The sequence below is a fragment of the Lacerta agilis genome, chromosome 14 (assembly GCF_009819535.1).
Source record: "Lacerta agilis isolate rLacAgi1 chromosome 14, rLacAgi1.pri, whole genome shotgun sequence".
Lineage (NCBI taxonomy): Eukaryota > Metazoa > Chordata > Lepidosauria > Squamata > Lacertidae > Lacerta > Lacerta agilis.
The window spans coordinates 2,245,481-2,253,117 of record NC_046325.1 but is presented as its reverse complement, the minus strand read 5'-3'; positions in this window follow the sequence as shown (position 1 = coordinate 2,253,117).

The window sequence follows — 7,637 nt, the reverse complement described above, 5'->3', positions numbered from 1 at the left end:
CCTGGATGCAGACTACCTTGCAGGTTTGCTGTGGAGATAAAATATGGGAGAACAATGACCAACTTGAGTTCCTGGGAGGGAGGCTAGGATAAAAGGCAAAAGAAATACAATGGTAATCGCAGTAACACCAAAAATTAATTTAAAAATAAAAGCACCTAAACAGCTTGTTCAAGGGAATTCACCATTAAATTCTCTGAATTCACTGAACATCATTCTAGCTAGTAGAGAGGAAAGGTTGGAAGGAACAACCAGTGTGTTAATAGCTTCACACCTCTCCTCTATTCACAGTAGGGTGGCACCAGCCATGTGCCAAGATTCAGAACTCCACCTGCTTCTAACTGTCACTTAACAGCTGATAGAAAGTTCCAGAATCCAAGTGTGGTTTAAGTGGTCCAGGTACATGTAGCTGGTGAGCCATAACTTGGTCAGTTTTACTGCATAAGTAACTCCTTCAATTACTCTCCTTTCACCCGATGCTTGGAATTTAAGGAAAGCCCTGCTGGATTAGACCTGAGAACTCGGGAGAGGCAGAGCTAGCCAAAGAGCAGTGAGCACGTGAGAGAAACATTTATTTGAGTCAGCGTCCTTCCCCAAAAAGCACTGTGACTGGGGATTCCTGATAAAATAATTACCCCAAAAGTTAGACCTGTCAGTCACCTTAGATGATCCCTCCCTCTCAACCAAGGGTGTATATTCTGTAAGCTTGGTTTTCCTTTTGGGGGGGAAAACCCAGCATTTCTTTGTTTGTTGTGACTGAGTGAGCAAAACATCACAAGGTTTCAGAGGGAGGGAGTGTTCCCCACCTCAGTTGGGGGGGGGGGGCTCATAGAGATCCCTCCTCTCCTCAGGCAAGCTCTCCCTACCTCGAGTCTTCCTTGCAAAAAGAGAAGGAAAGGGGATAATCAGATCATTTGAAAATGTCTCGTTGACATTGGCTAAAAAGTATGGAAAAACTAAGCCGCTCGCTTAATTTGCATAATTTATTCTGATCGGGGAATGTGACTTTCCTGCTGTTTTGCAGACTTTGGGTATTTATTCTTGGTGGAGATTACACGGTGCATGGAGCATAATTAAGATCCCTGCCCCCACAGCGTATATTCTCTATGGATTAGTTTATCAGTGCCATTCAGTTAAATTGGCTGTGGCCTGGAGCAGTGTTTTTCAACCTTTTTTGGGCAAAGGCACACTTGTTTCATGAAAAAAATCACGAGGCACACCACCATTAGAAAATGTTTAAAAAAATAACTCTGTGCCTATATTGACTATATATAAAGTAATTCTCTTGAATTTTTCAATTTTTCCCACGGCACACCAGGCAACATCTCGCGGCACACTAGTGTGCCGCGGAACAGTGGTTGAAAAACACTGGCCTGGAGTGCCATTTCATGTTTCAGGGTGTGCCCGTGTAGTGGGACAGGATGACAGATGAATGGCAGGTGGGCGGGCTGCCTCTCAGTCTATCTTTGGTGTGGCTTCCTCTCTCTGGACTCTTGCTTCTTGCCCGCCCAGTGGCTTCTGGAGGAGAATGGCTAAGATTTTTTGACCCGTGGAGGAGCCATCAGCTCTTTGCTGCCTCCAGCCACCCCTTTGTCTCTTGGCTGCCTCTTCCTGCCCTTAAAGGCTTTCGTCTGAGTCTCTGGGAGAGGAAGACGCAAACCACAGTGCTGAGGGAAGTGGCGTCTTGCCCAAGGTCACCTATGACAGAGACAGGAATAGAAAGGGGGGGGGGAACCCACTTCCTGCCTTCCCATCCCATGCATGCCATGGCTCATAAATAGGAAGTTGGCATGGGGTTCTCACACTGATTTAATATACATGACTGGGCACAACATGCTTTTTTGTTTTTTTTGGCTAGGAGGCAAGAACTCGAAAGTGACTTCTACAAAAGAGACACCCAAAATATTTAGCTAACAGAACCTGCCTTCTCTCTCTCTCTCTCTCTCTCTCTCTCTCTCTCTCTCTCTCCTTCTATTCATGTTCTCTGTCTCCCCTCTTTCCTTTAACTATGTCAAATATCTTGGATAAATTGCTGAGGTGTTTTATTCGTAAAGAACAAAAAGGATTCTTTTGATTTGTGAAAGGAAAAAAGGCAGGCCCTTATTTGGGGGGGTTGTGAGGGAAGGATATTTCTTTTTTTCTCTTTTCTCTTTAATTTTTTTTACCCCAATAGCTTGAAGTTCATGCAGCATTTTTAGGGGGTGACTCAGCATTTGGCTCCAGCAACTTGTGCGTTCCAGACAGATGCCCTGGTCTAGATGTTGAGAAATGCTTGTTTTCGTGGCCAGCTGCCTTGAATGAGGCCAGTCCATCCCTGCAGCATTCCGCTCCCCCCCCCCCATTTTCTTTTCCATATGGTAATGAGCATTGGTCTTGTGCAGAATCCTTCATAAGGATTTATTTATTAATGTGAGGTATTCAGACAGACCTGGACTTCTGTCTTTATTTTTATTTTTTTTTAAGTTCTTTTCCACTTCAAACAAAAGCACCCATCACGGCAACAAACAACTGGGATTGAAACAAAATTTAAAACATCACCGCACAATCCAAAACCAGCAGGCTGATGCCTAAATTATTGAGAGGGAGACAAAATCAAGCAAGGGCCAGACCAGGCGAAGAAAAATGCCAGAAAATCAGCAATGAGATGGATTCGAGACAGTATGCTTCTGAATACTAGTTGCTGGAAACTTCAGAAGCAGGGAGAGTTGTTGCTCCCAGTTGTTGCTTGCAGTCTTCCCTCTTAGGCACCTGGCTGCCACTGTGAGAACAGGATGCTGAACTAGATGGGCCACTGGCCTGATCCGGAAGGCTCATCTTATGTTTACCTCCAGGGGCAAGGCGTTTTGCATTTCAGAGATTTAGTGAGGCAGAGCAGGGTAGGCAAGGATCTGGGGCTTCTGGCCTTACACCAGAGATGTGATGCCACTTAAGTCAGCCCAGAGGTGGTTCCTTCTGGTGTTAGATGCTCTTATTCTCAAACCAGCGCTGTCGATCAGTGGTGTAGAGCACTTCCTTTGTATGCAAAAGGACCTTTGCTTCTGTACTTAATGGTATCTCCAAGTAGATACCATAGGAAAAACTCCCTACCTGAAACCCTGGAGAGTTACAGCCAGTCAATGGAGACAGTGCTGAGCCAGATGGAACCCAACTGTCCTTCCTTGGAGGGTTTTAAACAGAGGTTTGACGTCCATCTGTCATGGATGCTTCATTTGAGATTCCCACATTGCGGGGGGGGTGTGTGTGTGTGGACTGGATGACCCTCAGGGTCCCTTCAACTCTATGATTCTGTGCTTCTGAATGGCCTGGCTCTGCATAAGGCAATTTATTGCGTTCCTAATCTCTGATGTCCACCCATCCACATAACAACAACAACAACAACAACAACAACAACAACAATAATAATAATAATAATAATTTATTATTTATACCCCACCCATCTGGCCGGGTCTCCCCAGCCACTCTGGGCGGCCTCCAACAAATACCAAAATACAATACAGAGTCACAAATTAAAAATGCATCATTAACTTATGAAGCTCTCGTTTCACAACATGGCGGCGGCAGTGGCGACCAACTTAGGTGGCATTGGAAGAACATTAGAGAATCTCATGGAGGAGGAAGAGAGAAGCTCTTTTGAAGGCTCCACAGTTGGAGGCAGAAAATGCATATGAATGCCAGTTGATGGAAACCCCAGGAGGGGAGAGTTCTGCTCCTGTGCTCAAATCCTGCTTGTGGGTTTCCCATAATCTGACCACTGTGAGAATAGGATGCAGGCCTAGATGTGCCATTGGCCTGATCCAGCAGACTCTTCTTATGATGCCTGCTGCTCGCATTGAATACAGGGAACCTCCATGGGTTACAGCTGCAAGGAAGGGCAGTTGCCTTTGTGCCCTCCTTGTGAGGCTTTTTGGGAGCAGGCAATTAGTCACTTTGGGTGAACACGCAGGATGTCGGGTCAAAAAGAGAGGGACTTTTTATTTTGTGCTTGCTTGCTATGGTCAGTAGGAGGTCGGACAACAGAGGCACCAGGTTAAAAATGAGGAGATGCCTTACTTCCTTTCAAAATACTTGCAGCAACTTGTGACGTCGTTGAAAACAATAATACACCTTAGAATCCTAGATCTGTCGCATTGGAAGGAACCATCTAGTAGTCCGACCTCCTGCAATGCAGGAATCACTGCTAAGGGATCGCTGGCAGATGGCTATCCAGCCTCTGTTGAAAAACCTCCAGTGGAGGAGAGTCCACCAACTTATGAGGGAACCCCTTCCACTGTTGAACGGCTCTTACTGTCAGGAAGTTCTTCCTAATGTTTAGTCGGAATCTCCTTTCTTGTCATTTGAATCCATTGTTCTGGGTCTTCCCCTCCAGAGCAGCGGAAGGCAAGCTTGCTCCATCATCCAAGAAGTGTGCATGCACACGAAAGCTCATACCAAGAACAAACACAGTTGGTCTCTAAGGTGCTACTGGATAGAATTTTCTATTTTGTTTCGACTATGGCAGACCAACACGGCTACCCACCTGTAACTGGAACTATGGAAGGCACCACATTGAGCCGCATGAAATGGAAGTCCAAGAAGTGTGCATGCACACGAAAGCTCATACCAAGAACAAACTCAGTTGGTCTCTAAGGTGCTACTGGATAGAATTTTCTATTTTGTTCCATCATCCATGTTACAGATAGGTCACCTCTCAGTCTCCTCTTCTCCAGGCTTCTCCTCTGCACGCCTTCCAGCTTGCCAGTATCCTCCTTAGACACATCCAGCTTTATGCTGCACATTCCCGCCGCCACCCCGGTGCCTTGATCGCAGCCTTCTCCAACCTGGCGCCCTCCAGTTGGTTTGGAGAACTCCAATCAAGCACCAGTTGCCATCCGAAACACTTGGCAGGCACCAGGTTGACAGGGAGGCTGCTCTAGGAGGAGAACCAATTGGGGCCTGCATGGGTTGGCCAGAGCAGAATGAAACACATTTAAAGGACATATGCAGTTCAAGTGCAAGGGCCAGTATCAGACAAGGAAGAGTAAAAATAAATAATAATAATAATAATAATAATAATAATAATAATAATAATAATAATAATTAGGTTAAACCAACGTTCCCTTCCCTTTTCTCTTTTGCTTTGGAATATAAGGGTTATGCCCAGGGCTGGGGCCCCAGTCATTGGATGCTGGACCATTCAGGCCAAGGGGGCACTGCCCCACTAACCTCAGCCTGCCCCAACCTGCCTGCCTGCCTTCTTATTTACACCCAGCAAGGGGGGTAGTTTGGGCTGTCATTGGCTCTGGTGCCACCTACTGTTGGGCTCCCTGCCTTCTGCCCTACCAGCCTCAATGGGCACCAGCCACCACCACCTGGTGCCTGCCACATCTTTACAACCACAGCTCCAAAACTTGCAGGGAAAGGCCACAGCTAGTTGGCAGAGCATCCCCAACAGCATCTCCAGGAAGGGCTGCCTCCTGAAACAGTGTTAGAAATTAGCACTTTTGTTTTGTTTTTGTAAAAACAAAACAAAATACATTTTATAATGTACACAAAACAGAGAGAACAAAGTTATAATGACAGGTGAACATTGAAAGATGAAAAACAAACCTGTAAAACAAAAGGCACTTAGAATGAGTACAGTTGCATGCGAGTTAAAATAACAAAGCCTAAGTAAAGATCATTAGCATTATCTGATTATTAAGTGTCGTTACAGATTTGCCAGGCTTGTGGCGAGGGTAGTCTTGAAATTTGTGCTTCTGCTTTCTATGTAATAAAGCAGGCATGTCCAACAGGTAGATCGTGATCTACCGGTAGATCACTGGACGTCTGTGGTAGATCACTGGTAGATCAGTGGCTCCCCCCAAAGAAGCTAAAAAACTTTGGCTGCCCTAACAAAACCTCAACTTCTTTGCCCTGCACCCCTAAAATGACCTGAACCACCGAAAAAAGGGCTTTCCTTCCTTTTTTATTGAAAATTGTCGTTTATTTATCAGATATTCAGATATACAATGTTTGCCACAGTTATACAACAAATGTTCCAAACACAAGAAAGGTTAAAAATAAAAAACTTTCCTCCTCCCTAAAGAAAAGAAGCTCAACAACTTTTACGTGAACCCTAAAAAACAGGGCTATCCTTCCTAAAAAAAGCTCAACAACTTTGACCTGAAACCCCCCCCCCCAAAAAAAGGGGGTAGATCACTGCCAGTTTTTAACTCTGTGAGTAGATCGCAGTCTCTTGGAAGTTGGCCACCCCTGTAATAAAGGAATGCCGAATCACATAAGAAGCACCTGGAGGAGGTTCTGGTCCTTGTGGGCATCTCAATTTAACCCCCTCATGTCACCATCACAACCCCCCCTGGGTGGTAGGTGAGTGTGAGAGGTAGCAATCGTCCAAGGCTGCTCCAGAGGAATGAAGGCAGATTTGATTTTGTCTGGGGTTAGACCTGATAAACCATGCTGGGATGACAACAGATGGCTATGTTTGCCAACCTGGTGCCCTCCAGATGTGCTGGGGCTGGTGGGAATTGTGGCCCTGCACAACTGGAGGCTGCCAAGTTGACAAAGGATGCCATACCAACAAACGTCCCAGGAAAGCTCTCCCCATCTGAGCTTTGCACGCGACTCCCAAATTGGTATCTCAAAACATACTGCGGAATCACACACAAACACCCCCCACCCCAGCCCACCATCGAGCCCCTTTTGTGCAAATGTCTGTGGTTTCATTTTCTCCTCTCTGCTCTCCCTTCTCCCCCCTCCCCACATTTTCTTTCTTTAGGGCAGGTTAAAAAAATTGCAGTCATCCTCTTTCTCTCTCATTCATCCCCCCCACCCCCACCTTTCCTGGAAAGAAAGAGGGGGGATAAACACACAAACACACACACACTCCATCTCCCAAAAAGTGTCCCTTCCTGACTGACATTGGGATGAATGAGGGTATTGGATGGGGGGGGGGAGAGATGTCCCCTCTTTGCTGCTGGAATTCGTGTTGCAAGACGTGGTTTAAAAAATATATATTTTTAGATAACCAATTCTCTCTCTCTTTCCCCCATTCCCCTCCCAGCTGTGTGAGAAACCCCGGATCCAACGGAAATCCGTGCTTTTCCATGCCGGATACGCGGCTTGCAAAAGCTCTCTCTGGCCGCTGGAAAGGGGGAGGCGGGGGAGAGAGGAATGGGACCCGATGGTCGCAGCAGTAGGGGAGGGAGAAGGATCTTTCGCGGTGGGGGGGGGGGGGTTGTTGCTGGGGAAGGAGGAAGGAGGAAGAGCCTCTGCATCCTTCAAACCGAGACCTAACCTTGCCTTCTCTTCTGATCCAAGGATCCGGAGACACGTAAGTCGCTTTCTTTTGTTACAAAACCCGCTTTCCAGTGGTGGGCATAATGTAGCCCAAGTTTCCGGGTGGGGAGGAAAGGAAATATCTTGATGGGGGCTACCGGCTTCGTTCCTTCGGGGACTCCAGCTGGCAAAGGGAAGGAGGTTTTTGTTTTTCTGCCTTAACTAGGAAATATCCAAACCCACCCCCCTTTGCCAAAGCATGCGTCAAACCCATCCACAAAAGCAGCACCCCACTTCCTTTCTAGAATCTGGACACAGAACCGTTTCCTTGAGTTTATGGGGGCTGGAGGGGGGTTGCTCCTGGAAAGGTGGGGGGTTCTCACCCC